Raw genomic sequence first — 16,544 nt, 5'->3', positions numbered from 1 at the left:
GCTGCTCCGACCTCAGGTGCCGGGGCCACAGGGAGGCCCACGAGGGGTCAGTCAGCAGCTCTCCGGGACAGATGGTCTTGAGGGCGGTGAGGTCCCATCAACTCCCCAGGCCCTCTAACGCCTCAATTCATTCCTTCCTCAATAAAACAAAAGCGAATCCAGCAGCACCGACCTCAGAGATGCGGAAGGGCGGTCGGCGCCCGGCAGCGCATCCAGCTCCTCCGGGCTCCTCACGGCTTCGGCTTCCAGGCGGAGGGCTCTCGACGCGGGGCGGCGGCGGCGGCGGCAGAGAAGGCTGAGACCGCTCCTCTTCGCTCCGGAGCCTCCCTCGGACTCAGCACCTGGAGCGGCGAACAGCTCCGCGCCTCATTCCGCTGACCCCGCCTCCTCCGTGCCTCCGTAGCCAATAGAGACCCGAGCCCCGCCCAGGGGTCGCCCATTGTGGGGGCACATCTCCCCTCCCTTCGGCCCCGCCCGCGGGTTCTTCTGTCTCTCTTGCTAGACCAAATCCCCGAGAGCCCGCCGGTGTTTTCGTACAGCCTTCTGGAACTTGTAGTCCTTTAAGGACGCGGAGTGGGCTCATGTCTCGGGCAGATAATGAGAGATAGACTGCATTTCCCAGGGTGCATTGACAAAACAGAGGCGCTGAGGAGGGCGGGAGGACTGTTTCTATAGCAAAGGCGACTGGTTGGGGACGGCTGACGGAGTAATGGGGCAGGCCGCCGGACCCTCGAAGGATTGTGCGTGACTTCGGGCAGCCTCCTTTGGGAGGCCGTTTCCATTCTCTTTTCACCTCGGTCCCCACCCCGGGACTCTGGGCCTCAGTTTTCTTATCTGGAAAGAAGGGCGTGGAGTCGTCTTCCCGCCCACACTCCGCGGTGTTAGGGCAAACCGAGGGCGAGCTGCCCAGCAAAGGTGAGAGAGGATGGAGACCTTCGGCTTGAGAGTGGAAGGGGCGCATTCTGAACTTTATCCCTTTGTTTTTGCTTCTGTCTTGTCATAGAGGAGCGCTTTGTTTTTGGTCATTTTCCTTGGGCCATCAAGGCCTTCTCATCCCGGATTCTGGCCTCCTTCACGCCACGCCCCGTACCGCAGCGTCTCCCACAGCGTAGCCAGAGGGCGCTTCTGCTTAAAACCCTTCACCAGTCTTCCCATTGCCTCCGGAATTAAACCCACATTCCTCAGTGTCAATCTAAAGGCCCTTCAGGATCTGGACTCCACCTTCTTGCAACACTCTGAACTTCTCTGGAAGCTGGGAAGCCCTAAGCAATTGTTTTCTCACGTGGGTCCCTCCACCCTGCACTCAGCTAATGCCGCCCACTCTTCAAGCCCCAGCCTAGACGCTGCCTCCTCAGTGAAGCCTTCCCAGATGCCCGGCTCCATATGAGGTACCTCACCTTGTGTTTGAGCAGCACCCTCTACTTCCCCCATTCTACTTATGTATTTGAGTATCTGTCTTCCATATTAGATTATAAGATCCACAGAGCAGGGACCGTGTCTATATTATTCACACTTACAGTCCAGTGCCTGTAGTGTCTGTTGCATGGTAGGTACTCAGTAGATATTTGTTGAATTGAAAATGAATGTATTGTAATTGAATTTCGCATGATCTTGATCTCCTGTGGTTAGGCATTTCCCATTGCTGAAAGTCTTCAACTAGAGGGATACCACCGCCTTGAAGAAATGTTTATGTTATTCAAACAATGGATTGAAATTTTGCCTGAGTGCTTTGAGGGCCTTTCCAGTCCTGTGACGCAAGGGAGTGATAGATTCATGTCTATCATTCCTTGGAAGTTCTGTCAGTTCTCCCCTAAATGTCATCAGTTCTTCATGTTCCTCTATTTCTAGCTGTTGGCCCTTCTTCTTTCTGTGCCTAAACACCCTACCTCCCACTCCCTTTCTGGGAAAGATCTTTTGCTCCTGTCAGTTATGGAGTAAAGGCAGTCTGAGATCCCTGCCCTTCCTTCAGCCCTCTGCTCAGCATCATAGGGCCCTGGTGGTGATATCCCACCTTGCTAGGTAGCATCTTTTCTGATTCTTTTTCCACTCAGGGCCCTGGTGTTGGCCAGATGGTCCAGTTAATCCCACACATGCTTCATATGTCACCACATCCAGACATTCTGGATATATCTTAGCTAAAGCATTCTTGGGAGAATGCCTTAATAAATGGGAATAGTTAATTCGTGGCCAAGGAAGTAACCAGGTAGGCTATTACCCTGAACCTGATTCAAACCAAAAAGACAGAGCCTGAGAAAGCAACCCTGCCATCCTTGCACTGATGACATCCAGGGAGGGAAGGCTAGAATGGGGGAAGGAGTCAAATGGATTGCACTTAGGAAAGAACTAACAGGACTTCTAACTAACAGGCAGAGGGGCTTTGATCCTGGCTAAACCATAAGGGAAGACCTTTGGAGCTAGGCGGACAGATAGTGGGGGGGCTCATTACTGAAGATGAGAAAACTGTAGGAGGTAGGAGGAAATGGGGTTTGTGCTGACACAGAGTGCCTAATTTTGTGGATGCAGTGAGAGCAGAGGTTGTTGGAAAAGTGGGAAGGGGAGGACTACACCACAGGGTGGACACCAGCACAGCATCGGCAGAGTATCAGCAGAGGGCTACCAAAGAAGACCGCCTGGAGCAACAGTTGAAACTCTAGAGGTCAGTTTAGCCCTTCAGGAGTAGTGCTAGTTTTCAGGAAATTGTTATAACTAGGGTACAAGTCAGGGTTCCACGATTCTCCCAGAAAGCAGGGACTAAAATAGCATCGGCCCAGCCAAGCAGATTCAGGAAACCTGGATTCTAATTCTGACTTTGCCTCTGATTAGAGGTATGACCCTGGGCTGGACCTGTTTCTTCAGTTGTAAAATGCTATTTATTGGTGGTAGGGATCAGGTAATAAGGTGGAGGTGGGGGAATTCAAGCCCACTTACTAGCTGTGGGACCTTGTACACACTACCTTCTCAGATCTACAGTTTGCTAATTTGACAGTGTTGTAATGGAGAAGTGAGATGCCTTATGTAAAGCACTTCATAAATATTAAGCACTTAATGAATGTTTGTCTGTTTCCACATTCTTCATCTTGGATTATCAGTAGTTGGTTTGATTGTGAACAAATAGGCAGGAGGTAATGTCCTGGGCAATCTGGGTTCAAATCCCCATTCTCTCTCTTATTAGTTGTATGATTTTGGTCGGGCATATGCTCAATATATTTGTTTTGTCTTTTTTAAGGAGTGGTTTGAGAGCAGAGAATTGTGAGAGAAAGGAATTCTAGATGCTTATAAGCTAGAGTTGCAAAGGATTCCAGGGGAACACTGAGCTAGCCTGCTCCCTTGTCAGAGAGGCAAAAGGTCTCAGTGAAGTTCCATAGGTCTTCTAATTCATTAACAAGGGGATTAACCAGAATGCTGAATCTCAGACACGGGGCTGGAGTGATTAATCAGGGGTGGCTCCTCTCAGTATATCAGGCTGAGAAATATAACTTTATTCTAATGATAATGAAGGTTTTTGAGAAGATGTGCATTTTGAAAAGGTCTAGGGCCTGTGTGGAAAATGACCAGGAGAACATGAGGCTTAGATGTAGGTTGCAAGCTGCTGCAGTGATCAAGCACGGCATCAATGAAGATGGAAAAAAGGGGTAGATCTGAGATGTATTAAGGAGGTAAATATTCAGGGAATTCCCTGGCAGTCCAGTGGTTAGGATTCAGGCCCATGCTTTCACTGCCATGGACCTGGGTTCAATCCTGGTCAGAGAACTAAGATCCCACAAGACGCGCAATGTGGCCAAAAAAAAAAAAAAAGAAAGAAATATCAAGAGGACTTTGTGAGTGATGAGCTGAGGGTGTGGCAGAAAGTGGTGAGTCAAGGGTGATGCCCAGGTGTCTGCCTTGGGTAACTAGGTGAATGCATGGTGGTGCTTTCCTCTGAGGTACGGAATAGTAAAGGAGTAGGTTTAGGCAGGAAGAGGAGGAGGTGAGTTTGAGGTGAGTGGGACATCAGGTGAGAGGTCTATTAGGTGATTTGGAGCTTATCTTGGGAGAATGCCTTAATATATGGGAGTAACTAATTCATGGCCAAAGAAGAAGCAATCAGGGAGACTATCACCCTGAACCTAATTCAGATAAAAAAGACAGAGCCTGAGAGCCTGTCATCCTTGAGAGATCTGATCTGGAGAAAGAACCTTAAGTTATCAAGTTCTTAATATATACATCATAACTGAAGCCATGGAAGTGAATGAAATCCTTCAGTAGAGAGGGTGAAAGAGAAGACCAAAATCCCTTGGGAAATGCCAACATTTAAGGGACAAATAGAGGAAGAGGAGCCCAGAAGTAAAGGTGAGAACAGAGAGATAGGAAGAAAACCAAAGAATGGTGTGCCACAGAAGCCAAATGGAGGAAGTGAAGTGACGTGCTGTAGAACAGTCTAGTAAGCCAAAGTCTGAACAATTGAACTCCAGATTTAGCAACACAGAGGTCACTGGCAATCTTGGAGAGAGTAGTTTCAATGGAGCAGCAGGGGCAGCAGTCTGAGTGTGTGAGAAGTGGATGTAGATAACTCTTGTTAGTGGTTTTGAAGGGGAGGAGAGAAAACGAGAAAGGATGTAGAGTTAGGAGACAGTTTTAAGTTGGGAGAGATTAGGACATTTAAAAATGCTCATGGGGAAAAGCCAGTATATGGACGGTTGAGGATACAGGGAAGAGAAGGGTTGAAGGATGAAGTGAGGTCAGCAAGAGGATGGGAGGTGGTGGGGTTCAGAGTGAGCCTCAGGTGGGAGAAGGGAAAGGAAGGAGTTGGAGACGCAGGTAGGTCAGCAGTTTGGTAGGTAGGTAGTTGGGAGGTGGGCTCAGGAAATGGAGGGAATTCACACCTGATAGCCATTACTTGTGATGGGAGGCAAGGATATCTACTCAGTGTGAGGAAATGGGATGGGGTGGGAAGCTTGGAGAAAGAGCAAAATGTTCAAGATGGCTGCTACGGAAAAGAGGAGGGAAAGCTAATAGCAACCCACAGAGACTGCAGGGCAGTGGTAAGGGACTGCTGAGGCTGGAGGCCATGGGTTTGTGGGGGCACTAATCTATGAGGTATGGGCTTTCTTCAGCATCCCATCAGCCCTGAGATAGGCATGGAGAAGGCTACTGGTGAGGCTGATCCAGGGCTGGGCTTTGCTGGACAAGGGAGACAATTCTTTAAGGAAGTTGAAGATGCTGGCAAGAGAGGTGGAAGAGGTAGTCCACCAAGAGGAAGGAGGGGAAGCCAGATTGGAGGGGTGGGGTTCTCAGTGGAGTGAGAGAATAGATGTGATGGGTGGGAGAGAAGAGCAGGGAGGGCAGGCATGTTGGTCAGAGGTAGAGGAGCTATGAGCAGGGGCAGAGTGGTTGGATTGGACAGAGGAGATCGTGGGTTTGAAAGACAAATTTGTTGGATGGGTCATTGGCAAGTCTTCCAGGAGGATGACTGCTTTGAAGGAGAGAGGAAGTCTGGTAGCCCTTTGCCAAACTGTACATTGAGTGAGAAGTTAACAGGTGATAGCCAGGAGGAGGGTTAGGGTGCAGAGCACTCTGGCATGAGTGTCACAGTAATCAAGATGTTGGGAGCTAAGAAGGAGCCCTCTTACCCAGGGCATGATGGATAAGAAGGAAGAGAAGCAATAAGCTTTCTCATATATTTTCACAGAAGTATCATCTCAACATCATCTACACATGATCAGTTTTATATACACCTAAAAGGCAGAGTGTCTAGGAATAAAATTAATCAAACCAAAAAAACAATTCCAAGTTTCATGATGAAGTTTTATCAACCAAGTTCAATGGTAGTGATTCCTGCATTTATATTTTGGTATAGTTTGTAGTTTTAAGTACGTGCATATCAACTAGAAAACATGTTTAACAATTTTGCAAATTTCGTTTCTTAGCAACTATTTGTTTTCTCAGTTTAGAACATAAATTAGAGAACTTGTGTTAACTTTTTTTTTCAAATGTAGAGTTTAGAGCTGAATTCACGCGTTTGAAATGACATGAATTTGAAATGTAGCCATTTTCCTTTCTGCATCCTTGAAAAGGATTACAAGGATTTTATTAGTCTTTCAGATAATCTTGCTGGCACATACAGACTTGCCACAAGGGTCGCCTATCAGTAATGTTGGATTGTGAGTGATGCTGCAGAAGTGTTGTGTATGAGATATTTAAGAAGAGTCAAATAAGCAACCAACTTTAGGGTTTCCCAAACAGCAGCTCAGTTTATAATTAAGGGACTTGGTATAGAATATGGGCTTCCCTGGTGGCACAGTGGTTGAGAGTCCGCCTGCCGATGCAGGGGACACGGGTTCGTGCCCCGGTCCGGGAAAGATCCCACATGCCACGGAGCGGCTGGGCCCGTGAGCCATGGTCGCTGAGCCTGCGCGTCCGGAGCCCGTGCTCCACAACGGGGGAGGCCACAACAGTGAGAGGCCCGCGTACCGCAAAAAAAAAAAAAAAAAAAAAGAATATGAAATGTGCATCTAGATGTTAGTTGAGCAAAATTACCTCTGTAATCTCTAAAGAAAAAAGGACAAAATCAGTTAATTGCTCTGGACAATCTCTGTCTTTTTTTTTTTTTTAAACAGTGTTATTTAAAAATACTTTTGTATGGGGGTAATTCCCTGGCAGTCCAGTGGTTAGGACTCGGTGCTTTCACTGGGTTCAATCCCTGGCCTGGGAACTAAGATCCCGCGCAGCGTGGCCAAAAAAAAAAAACCAAAAACTTTTGTATTGTTGATATGTTGATATGTCTTTGTAATCTTGAAACAGACCTGCTATTCCAGCCCCTTAAAGCAGGGAGTGCTCAGAAAATATTTTGTGAATCAACTCATTAATGTTATGATAATCTGTCCATTGTTTAAAATTCTTCCTTTCATCTTAAACTTTCATAAAATATTCTTATAAAAGGAGTGATTCCTTTTAAACATAAGTCAGATCATGTCACACCTCTGTAAAAATGCCTCCAGTGGCTTCTTTGTCTCTTTGAGCGCAAGCCTTTCAGTCTTTATGATGGCTTGCAGGGCCATATACACTCTGACTCCTGTAGCTTCTCTGCCTCATCTCCCAGGCTCCTGCTGCTCAGCTCATTGACCTCCATGTTATTCCTTGATTGCATCAAGTACACTTTGGCCTCAGGGCCTTTGCACTTGCTGTTCCCTCTGCTTGAAAGATCTTCCCTAGATATCCTCACGGACATCCCATATAAAATGGCAGCCTTTCCTCTCCTGGCACTCTCTATCCCCGCTTCCTGCTTTTTTTCTCCGATAGCACTTACTACCACCTGACATATTATACATTCTTTTACTTATCCGTTTATTGTCTGTCTCTTCCCCACTCTCACTCCTCCATTAACCCACTAGAATGAACTCTCCTTTAGGGTAGAAACTGTGTCTATTTTGTTTACTGCTCTACTCACAGCACATGGCGCAGCACCTGGTACATAACAGGTACTCAGAAAAACATGGTGAATGAATAAGAATAACATTATCATCCCTAGTACATGATCCTAACATCTATTTTTATTTTTCCATGTAGTCCACATGTATTTAATACTTCATATTCTGGAAATCATAGATTAAGTATAATTTTGAGTTCTGCTTGTTTTTTTCAACATGTAATAAGCATTTTCCCTTGCTAAGATTGAATTATTTTCTCAATTGTTCATTCTCTCATTCATTCAACAAATAGCTAATGAGGCTTTTCTATGTTCCAGACAGTCCTGGGACTACAGTAGTAAATAGGATGCAGGACTTGCCCTCGAGGAACAGAGATTCTTTATAAACACCATCTGTAATGATTGCCTAATATTCCATCAAACACCATACTATACTTAACCGCTCTCCTATTTGAGACTTTTTGTTTATTATTAATAATGATGTAATGAATATCTCCAAATATATACCAATTACCCTTTACAAATTATTCTTTAAGGTAGATTCCCGAGTGAACGGTTATTGGGGTAAAGGATTAAATATGCTTTTGGTTTCTTTAAGATTTTTTTTTTTGATGTGGACCATTTTTAAAGTCTTTATTGAATTTGTTACAATATTGCTTCTGCTTTATGTTTTGGTTTCTTGGCCCTGGGGTATGTGGGGTCTTAGTTCCCTAACCAGGGATCGAACCTGCACCCCCTGCATTGGAAGGCAAAGTCTTAACCACTGGAGCGCCAGGGAAGTCCTGCTGTTGGTATTTTGATACCATCTGCCACATTGATTTCAAAAAGTGGTGGTACCCATTTTACCCAACCGCCAGTACGAATGTTCCAGCTTTATCACAACCTCTCCAGTACTGGACATTACTTTTCAGTTTTGACTCATGTAACATATAAAATGACCTTTCCTTTTATTTTTGCATATAATTGATGTCTAGTAAGAGTGCATATTTTTGGTTTTCTTCTTTTGTCATTGTTTAGTTCAGTGGGTCCCTAGGAGGCTCTTGGAGGGTGATTGTAGATTGTGCCCAATGTTTACACACATTGTTGGCTTATAGTATCTTAGAGTTGGAAGGGACTGTATTCATCATCCAGTTCAACTAAAATTTCTGATAGATGGCTTTCCAGCCTCTGTTTGTATACCCCTGGCAATGGGGACCTCACCACCTCACAAGGAAACCTGTCTTGTTTTTGCCCTGTTCTACAGGTGTTGACCTGGCATGCAGTCCCTGTGGCTCCTGTGTGGCCCCATTTCTGCCCTCTGAAGCAACAGAGTCCACGCACCAGATGTTACAAAACCTCCCTACCTTGGCTGCCCATCTCTGCAAATATGTGACCAGACTAGAGTGGTCAACCCCAGGTAAGTCTGGCAGGCCCAGAGGCCAAGACGCTGTCCCACTCACAAGTCTGCAGTGGCTGTGTCAGCAACCTCTTTAGCTGGGTTCATATGAACCTCAAGGTCAGCTGAGATTCTAAGACCTTCTTTACATGACCTGAAGCCAAAACTAGTTCCTCTTATCCCACGCTTCTGCAGTTGATGTTTTTTTTTTTTTTAGATGTTGGGGGTAGGAGTTTATTAATTAATTAATTAATTTTTGCTGTGTTGCATCTTCGTTTCTGTGCGAGGGCTTTCTCTAGTTGCGGCGAGCGGGGGCCACTCTTCATCGCTGTGCGTGGGCCTCTCACTATCGCGGCCTTTCTTGTTGCAGAGCACAGGCTCCAGACGCGCAGGCTCAGTAGTTGTGGCTCACGAGCCCAGTTGCTCCGCGGCATGTGGGATCCTTCCAGACCAGAGCTCAAACCCCTGTCCCCTGTATTAGCAGGCAGGCTCTCAACCACTGAGCCACCAGGGAGGCCCCTACAGTTGACCTTTTTAAACCTGAAAGCAAGACTTTTCTTTTCTCCCTGTTTTATTTCAATGTGTTGGTAGAGAAGCTGCCCTGGTCGACTCCTGCCATCTAAAATGGGGATAATGAGAGTCATTCTGACAACTTCATGTGTTGGTGTGATGATTGAATGAGTTGCAGAGTTGGACATTTTTCACTCATTTTGGTTGCCTGGCAGCTGAGCCTCCTTCCTGTGCTTGAGGAATTCCGCGCATCATGAGGTGGAGCCATTTTCCTTTGCAGCTAAGGCCTGGGCATCGGCCTCAGGCTCAGGCTTCTCCAGTCAGACAAGCCCCCCATCCCCATGCCACCCCTCACCAGTTTTGAATTGGAAGCCAGTGACAGCAAAGGAGCAGAGTCTGCTTTACAACCCTTTTAGTGACTTGATGGGTGCAATCTCAGTTTCCAGTGACAGCAGTTTTACGGGCACCATCGAGCATAAGGGTGTCTGTGGTGTAGGTAGCAGGGACAGTATGCTAGACTCTGTAGTCATGATGATGTCTCCTTAAACCATTGCTGAGTTAGGGTTTGGGGCATTGTTCCTGACTCTGTGCTTCCAAGTCTGAGTCTCAACTCTCCTGGAGATTTTGTGAGCTATATAAGGTTATGAAAAGTGCATTGAAAAATGCTAAGCACCACACATATACAAGATATTATTGTTTGGGATTTTGATACTTAAGTAGTGGACATGAGGGGAATGGGGGGAGGTTCGCCTGAGCTCTTTACCTGCTGAGAATTCAGACAGGTTTAGACATGCCTGGAAAGCTGGCTGGTGGGAGGGTGTGATGGCAGGAACTTGTGGGCTAGACACTGGCTCAACAATTAAAGGCTGACCGCCTTTAATTCCAAGGCCGTTGGAATGGAGATGGCAGTTGCCAGAGGGCCTGCTGGGCATACACAAGCAGACTGGCTACTTGCCTTCTCCTACCCTTGGGCCATTACCAAAAGCCAGGGCCAGGAGGTGGGGCTAGGCTATAACGCAGGTCACCTGTGGCTGTGCAGTTGCCCCTGGGGTATCCTCACTGGGGTGCAAGAGGAAACCTGTCTGAATATGCCCCCCACCTGGAACCACAGGAGGGTTTATGAGTAGGTTGGGATTCCATCTTGGGCTGTCTTCAGGCTGCCGTTTGTCCCACTGGGCTGTGGCTTGGAGCTCTCCAGCCCTGCCTGGCTGTGCCTCTAGAGTCCTGTGTCACAGGCTGCCATCTGAGTCCATCAGCCCTGGATGACCCAGAGTGGGACTGAGGCTAGCACTGCTGCTGTGGTCATTAATGGGCCCTTAGGAGCTTTGTGATGTTGAGTACAGCCTCTCTGGGGACTTCCTATTTTGAACCCCAGATCACTCCCAAATCAGCCTGGCTCGATGTGTATATGCGGGGTTGGTGCTTCTGCCTTAGGGCATTGCCTGAACGCTGAACACTATTACTGGCCTGATCCCTGCCTTTGCCCAGTACCCTGGTGCACCTCCAGGGAGGACCGAGATCTTGATGTGTCCAGATCAGCCAGAGGTCATGTATTGGGCCTGGACCATGGTCCTGCCTTTCAATGTCTAAGTTACTTTGTGTCAGGTAGTACCCTGGCACTTTACATGCTTCCTCTTATTAAATCTTCACCACAATTCCATGAACTAAGTACCATTATAATTCCCATTTTACAGATAAGGAAACTGAGACCCATAGAGGTTACGGGACTAGCTCAAGGTCAAACAGTCAGTAAGTAGCAGAGCTGAGCTTGTCATTCACCAGCAGAGCCTGAGAATTGCCTTTCCTTCAGCCCATTCCACTGTGGGGCAGCTCTGTCTGTTGAAGTGTTTTCTCTTACATGGAGCTAAAATTTTCTCCCTAAGTCAGTCTTATTCCTGTTTCTGCTTATCCCAGTGGCCCACTGTGGCAGCTCCTGGTCTCCCAGTGTTCTGGCTCAGTTCTCTACTCCATTCATGGTTGGGGTACTTCATCTTCTTCATCTGGGAATATCTGAACCATTTTGTATCAGCTAAGTCCTTAGGACAATCACTGCAGGAAGATCATGGCTGGGTAGCTCTCTAATTCTCTAGTTACCTTGACTCTAAAGGTACTAGGATCCAGTCTGTCCCACTCCTGAATGGGTTGTGTCAAGAAATAGTCAACCTAGCCACTGGCTGTAGAAGGGACTTGGGAGAAAGTTCTCCTTCACTGAGAAAAATGTCAGAAAAACAGTCAAAACAGTAGAAACAGTATTAATACTATGCTAAGGTTTTTGTTGCTTCTGTCTCCCTGACTGGAATACAGACTTCCTGAGGGCAGGGATTTTTGCTAGTTTTGTTTACTGCTGTATCCCCAGTGCCTAGAATTGTGCCTGGAACACAGTGAATATACAAATATTTGTTGAACGAATGACTACTACAGTTCCACATCCAGTATCACCTCCTTAGGTTACTAAGTTGTTTTGGAGAATAATGTGATCTCCCCAGCCCATGGCTTTGCATTACCTCACCAGTAGTTTTTCTGATTTTGTTGTGATTTTGATTCATAACCATATGTAAAGTACATTTGATAAATAATCCTGCCTCAAAAACAATTTCCTTTGATCTGGTAAACCTAAGTATAAACTGGAATTTGGTTCAGCTTGGAGAAGAGCAAGGAGGAGTTACCGGATTTCTAGTCTCCTCTATGGAAAAACATTCTGTGACTTTCTGCTTTGAATTTTGAGCTTGAATTCAGAATGTAAATCTACCAGGAAACAACTAAGTGAGAGGAATGTTAGTCTCTACATTTTCTTCTCATTCTCTGTACACAAAAAATACATCTCATTGTTGAAAATGAGAAAATACAGGTAAGCAAAGTGATGAAATTAGAAACCACTTATATTCTCACCATTCAGAGATGGTTATGGCTATTATTTTTCTGTTTATATCGAATATGAAATTAGCTGACATCTGACATGGTGATTGATTCAGTGAAGGAGCTACATTTTTATGAAGAAGAAGAAGGTGAACGTGGGAGATCTGGTTTCCAGCCCAGGTCGACCTGTGCTAAGAGGAGCCCACAGATCTGAGTCCAGCAAGGCACAGGGAGCAAAGGTAAATGGATGGAGTCACCTCCAGTTTACATCCCAGAATCTGACCTTGGAGGGTGACCCTAGAAGTGCAGGAGGCTAGACTGGGAAGTAAGTGAGAAAAACAACTTTGTTTTTTTTGCTGTATGCGGGCTTTTCACTGTTGCGGCCTCTCCCGTTGCGGAGCACAGGCTCCGGATGCGCAGGCTCAGTGGCCATGGCTCACGGGCCCAGCCGCTCCGCGGCATGTGGGATCCTCCTGGACCAGGGCACGAACCCATGTCCCCTGCATCGGCAGGCGGACTCTCAACCACTGCGCCACCAGAGAAGCCCAGGAAAACAACTTTGACCTGGCTGAACATCCCGGATTTGACATACAGCAAATTTCGTGATATTTTCCTAGAAATGGGAGTATGTTTTCCAAAGATACTGAAGAACTGAAGTTGAGATAATCTTGGAAGAGTTGGCCCAAGGATGACTCTCAGAAAGACAGGCTGTGTAAGCAAGGCTCTGGGAACTGTGAACACAGTGAGGGCTTACGGTGTAATTGCCTGGTTTTCTCTGGACCTGTTCTTTTCCACCCTGATTTTCTAGGGAGGGACCACGTCACTTCTGGTTCATGACTCACTGCAGGAAAATGTGAAGATCTGTGTGACCTGGACCTGAGGTCAAGTTCTTGGGCAACTTAGCACCTTCAAGCTGCCCTATATGGGATTCCTAAGAAGCCTGGGGCATGGGCCAAATAACTCACATTTTTCTTTAAAGTTAATGCAAATTTTGCATTCTTCTCCCTGATATTTGTCTTAATATTAAAGTAATATTTTTAAAAATCTTTAAGTGAAGTTGATATTCTAGGGTGCTAGGCACACAGGCACTTTGTGTAAATGTTTCTTGAATGAATGAATGTTGCTCACTCCCGTCTCTGGGATGCTCTTGCTCAGGCTGTGGCAAGTCTGGAAAAGCATGATGGGACCACTGGGCTGGGAGGTAAAGGATTTAATACTCATTGGGCACCACCTATATGCCAGGTGAATTGCCAGGTTTTTTCCCTACACAGCCTCAGTTTAGTCCTCATAATCCTACCAGGGTCCCTATTTTATAGGCAAGTAGTTGGAGAATCAGAGAAATTAGGTAACTTTCTCAAGGCCTGGAATGGGACAGAACCAAGATGAAAATCATGGTCTGTCTGGGCCTCTGCTCCCTCCATATACCACATGGCCCACTGAGGCCAGCTCACCCGTCAGTTTCTTAGAGACTGCATGGGGAATGCAGCCCACTGCTGTGTCCTGGGGGCATGAAAGAAACTCTACAAATCTATCTTCCTGTACTGAAGGCTGAAAGAACGGGGATCACAGAACTTGGCTGTGGCAGGGGAAGGCAGCACCTCTGGGGGTCTGGAGCACATCATTTCATTCCTAAGCTGGCCAAGTTGGGGACCCTGGGATGCTCCATGAAGGAAAGGGCACACTTGCTATGTTATTTCAGGATAACAATCATTCAGGATGGTTGTTGGCATTTGTAGTTCATTTAATCTTTTGAACTTTGTTCCTAGTCTGTTATGGCTCAAGTTCAAGTTTCACTGTCTCCACTCAGCTATGAGTTGAGTGTCCCCGGCTGAGGGACCCACCATGGCTTTGTGGAACTCTCCAAAAGCACAAATTATAAGGTTATTGTAATTCCAGATTATTCACAGATGTCTGGGGGTGGTTGTTAACATGATTATTCAGTGAGGGCATTGCAGTCCCTGAAGCGGACGTGGCTATTTCACCTTCCAAGAAGAGCCCACGATGTCTTTCTCCTCCTTTTTAAGTTAGCGTCATGGCACCCTCAACTCTTACTTCCAAAACTCCTTCCCTAGGACACAAGGCAGGCAGGTGAGTGTGTGTGTGTGTTGGGGGGTGGGTGGATTGGGGACTTGAGCCTAGAGAGCTGGATTCCTTAAGCCATTTATAAGTAGTTGCAAAACGTAAATATGGTATAAACCCACAATATACAGGCTTAGAGAAGGAGCTGGAAGACTTGTTCCTGGGTGTTAACTAGCAGTGGTGTCTGGGAGGGAGTCCACACATCCTTCAGTTCTTTTACCTGCCTACTTTTTTTACCTTTTCTGATGTGAACATGCATTGCTTTTCTAATAAGAAAAAAGAGAACTATAAACAAGTCCTATTGTTGGATATTTAGGTAATTCTGATTTTTTATGAGTATAAGCAGTGCAGAGCAGGAATAATTTCCTGAAAATGAGTTAAAAATTGTAATGCGGGGGCTTCCCTGGTGGTGCAGTGGTTAAGTATCCGCCTGCCAGTACAGGGGACATGGGTTTGACCCCTGGTCTGGGAAGATCCCATATGCTGCGGAGCAACTAAACCCATGCTCCACAACTGCTGAGCCTGCACTCTAAAGCCTGAGAGCCACAACTACTGAGCCAGTGTGACATAACTACTGAAGCCCGCATGCCCAGAGACCATGCTCCGCAACAAGAGGAGCCACCATAATGAGAAGCCCGCGCACCGCAACAGAGTTGCCCCCGTTTGCCGCAACTGGAGAAAAGCCCGCGCACAGCAACGAAGACTCAATGCAGCCAAAAATAAATAATTTTTAAAAAAAATTGTAAAGCACAAAAAGACCACTTCTCTCAATTCTGAAAAGATGATAAAATTGCTTAAAGATGTTTAAGAGGATTTTAAAACTGCTGCAGTGGTCAGCAGCAGGTCCCTATGCAAAAAGCAATGACGAGACATAGTAGTTTTCAACCCAGTCATTCTTTCAATAATGGTTCATCAGGTTGACCAAAATACCACATTTTAGAAACTTGTAACCTTCTCTTTTGAAGCATCTTCAGTACCAGTTACTGGCATGTGGGTGGGAAGTGAAGGCAAGAATCTCATCTGGTTGTTACCTCTGAGTTTGTGGAGTGGACCTGAGGCCCAGACTCATAGGCTGGCAAGGTCGTGTGCCCATAGAAGTCACTTGACCCTGGTGAGTGACCCAGAAGCAAGGTGGGGTGCAGATTGCTACTTCAGTGTTGAAAACATCAACTCCAGTCATTCAAGTGGCTTTTCTATTTAATGTCTTTTAAGTTACAACAACAGACTGTTGTCTCTTATGAAAAAGAAAACTGGAGAAGTCTCTTTTGTCTGCCAACCCCAGCTGTTCCCAGAGCTGCTGTGACCTAACTAGCACTCTCGGTGGCCTTAAGCCCCATGTCCAGCTGCACCCTCTCTGCCTTACCCCCGCCTGGAATCATCCAGCCTTCCATCTTCTCTGTGGGGCTTCAGAGCTGTCAAGCTCTACTGGGACAAAAGAAAATTAGCACCACCACAGAGATTAGCCCGTTTCCAACTCAGCCGGCTCTTTGCCAGTCCTTTTATTAATACCTGGTCAGACATTAATTTCATTCCCCATGGTGGCTGTTTCCTGCTTGTCCGACTTTCCTCAAATTGTCCACCCCACTGCTGTCTCTGTCTCCAGTGACCACAAAGTCTGCTGCCCTGGGAGAGTGGAGTATATCAGGTTCTCAGCTCCCCACTTCCTTGCTTCTAACAGGATCCATATGACATTTCCAAGACCAACCTTCCTCCTAGGCTTTCCCTCCCACCCTCTCTTGCCTCTTCCAGGACCCAGTTCCATAAATTATCCTCTTTCTCTGATCCTCTAATCCTTCCCTGTTCTTTTCTTCACCCTACAAGCATAATTCTTTCCCATTCTAGAAAATCTTTACTTTCTCTTCCCTGGCACCTCCCACCCTGTCCTTTGAACAAGCATCTTGAAAGTAGCCCACATTTTGTGCCTCCATTTCCTTGGCTTCTTTTATTCCCCACCAAGTCTGGATTCTACCCCCATCATTCTACCAATACTGCCCTTGCTGAGGCCACCGGTGGCTTTTAAATTGTCAAATTATTAATGATCTCTTTTCACCTGAACTGACCTACCTCTGTGATATGTGGTCAGTTTCTGTAATGCCTTCTTAAACTCATGATTTCATTGGCTTTTCTTGGCTCCTGATGCTTCCCAGCTGTTTCCTCTGACCTCCCGTCCTCTACCAATCCTTAACTACTGGTGTGCCCCCAGTTTTGTCCTTGACCCTGCTGCTCAGCCTTCCTGCCTCAACGTCTTCCCATGAGATTTTTAGTGAGAAGGGTTTTGGCTGTGGCCAGTGGCTGCCCAGCAGAGTACTTACTGTAGAA

General features: G+C 46.4%; 1 protein-coding gene and 1 long non-coding RNA gene across 8 annotated transcripts in view; one reads left to right on the top strand and one right to left on the bottom strand.

Annotated features, from left to right (window-relative positions):
* Positions 1 to 310, bottom strand: part of SMPD3 (sphingomyelin phosphodiesterase 3) — an 81,962-nt gene extending 81,652 nt beyond the window's left edge. For 3 of the 4 annotated variants that reach the window (XM_033434231.2, XM_033434233.2, XM_049703982.1), the window contains exon 1: positions 173 to 310. The gene's annotated coding sequence lies outside the window, so the exon portion shown is untranslated. The remainder of the gene's footprint in view (positions 1 to 172) is intronic. The other variant, XM_049703981.1, reaches the window with a different exon arrangement.
* The window catches only part of LOC117202587 (uncharacterized), a 73,685-nt gene that overhangs the window by 1,043 nt on the left and 56,098 nt on the right, over positions 1 to 16,544 (top strand). For all 4 annotated transcript variants that reach the window (XR_007474530.1, XR_007474529.1, XR_007474527.1 and 1 more), the window contains exons 2-3: positions 154 to 1,388; positions 8,649 to 8,801. This is a non-coding gene — a long non-coding RNA (uncharacterized LOC117202587). The remainder of the gene's footprint in view (positions 1 to 153; positions 1,389 to 8,648; positions 8,802 to 16,544) is intronic.

Source organism: Orcinus orca, chromosome 20 (assembly GCF_937001465.1).
Source record: "Orcinus orca chromosome 20, mOrcOrc1.1, whole genome shotgun sequence".
Taxonomy (NCBI): Eukaryota; Metazoa; Chordata; class Mammalia; order Artiodactyla; family Delphinidae; genus Orcinus; species Orcinus orca.
The sequence above is the reverse complement of the archived record's forward strand: the minus strand, read 5'-3'. Positions and strand labels throughout refer to the sequence as shown.